The following is a 1640-nucleotide window of genomic DNA, read 5'->3' on the forward strand; positions in this document are numbered from 1 at the left end:
GCCAATCTTCCTACTAGAAAGTTGAGAGTTGATGGTGGATAGACATGGGGCATTGATTACTCCAGCATGGATGTCTTTATCTATCGTGACTTGACGAGCGGGCGTAGTTGTTAGGTGGCGAACCACAGATCAGTGACCGACCGTGAGTGCGTCACTCCAACGTCTTCTTTACAACTAGTCGTAGCACCTGATTTACCATCAACTTGGAATGATTGTTAGCGCACTTAGTGTGTTTTGAGAAGTTCCTTCAGCTTGTCAGGAGGGAGCAGCGATAACGTGAACCTTGCTTTTGACGTGCTTTGAAAATTAGACATGAGAATGACAGCCCCCTAAAAATCTAGATTTTTTGTAATTCCCTGGCCGGAGACCTCCAAACCTGTGAACCAACAAGTCGCACCACTTTGATTGGTCAAATTGCACAAATCAGAGCCTCTGCTATGCTGGCAACTCTCACGCCCTTCATGAGCCTTTTAGATGCCTATCGACCGTGTAGAAGCAAAGGTACATGCCCAATCGGTTATTGATGTAACACCGCTATACCTTCCGAGGCAATAAGCATCGGACTCGCGTGAATAGAGGCAGGACGGCAAGCGCCTTTTTTGTGTAGTCACTGGAAGTCTTCAAACATTTCTACAGAGACTGGGAATCTGTCAAATGACTTTCTACACAAGAGAATGTTATATATTTAAGTGATACACAAAAGCGGCTCGTTGTGGAACATGGCGTAGATTCCATCGCCACTCAGATTATTTCAGTAGCTTAGCACTGCATAGGCATGACGCAACAAGCGCCCCACCAATCTCCGATCTGAATGAAGTTTCACTGCGGCACCGCCTCTCCATCACCGTCATTCTCATCAGTACATAGTCATCGAAGTTTGGAAGGTATGGTGTGTAACCTCCCACCCACCCTGTCACCAGTGGGATGCTCAAATTTTTCGTGACGGTATCTTCGCATGCATCTGTGTTGGGCAGGAGAAACGTAGACGACGGTAAAAAACGTGGAGAAATGCGTGACAGCCTCCCGTGTCAAATGTTCCATCCCGTTTCATCCCTTCCTTCAGTCTTCGGATTCTTTCCGCGCTAACACCTTTAACAGTGAAACAAACGCTGCCGCCCTCCTTTGTTAAGGCAACCAAGTTCCTTCTACATTCAGGCGCTACACAGCCACCTATCATCAGCGAGTTCATAAGTCGCCTTCTGCTTAATCATCCTCCACACCACTTGTCTCAACTGGCGTGCGTCAACAGTGCCACAATGGTAAACGAGGCAGAATTGCTAGTCCGTTTAGCCACTGGCAGTTGATTCAACTATAATAAAATTAAAACACTTCCCTGCCACTTCGCGCATAGAGGAGAAGAGGCGGATAGATAGGAGAAGAAGACGAAGGCAACGATTCCGAGTCAGTGATTGGCTGGAAAGTAGAAAAGGAAGGGGCAGTTGGGGGGAGAAAAGGGGAGAGGGATTTTATGCACACAAAGTAGTTGAGACAGGGGAAACGAGTAGACGCCTTGTCTGTTTGTTGGTTTCTTTGCTTGTTTTGTGTATGTTGGAGTAAAATTAGGCTACTGTACACGGGGGATTGGTTGACAGACTGGCTGGATGGAGGAGAGGATGGATGATGGGATGGGCAGACGGGAA

This window comes from Echinococcus granulosus (assembly GCF_000524195.1).
Source record: "Echinococcus granulosus chromosome Unknown EG_S00060, whole genome shotgun sequence".
Lineage (NCBI taxonomy): Eukaryota > Metazoa > Platyhelminthes > Cestoda > Cyclophyllidea > Taeniidae > Echinococcus > Echinococcus granulosus.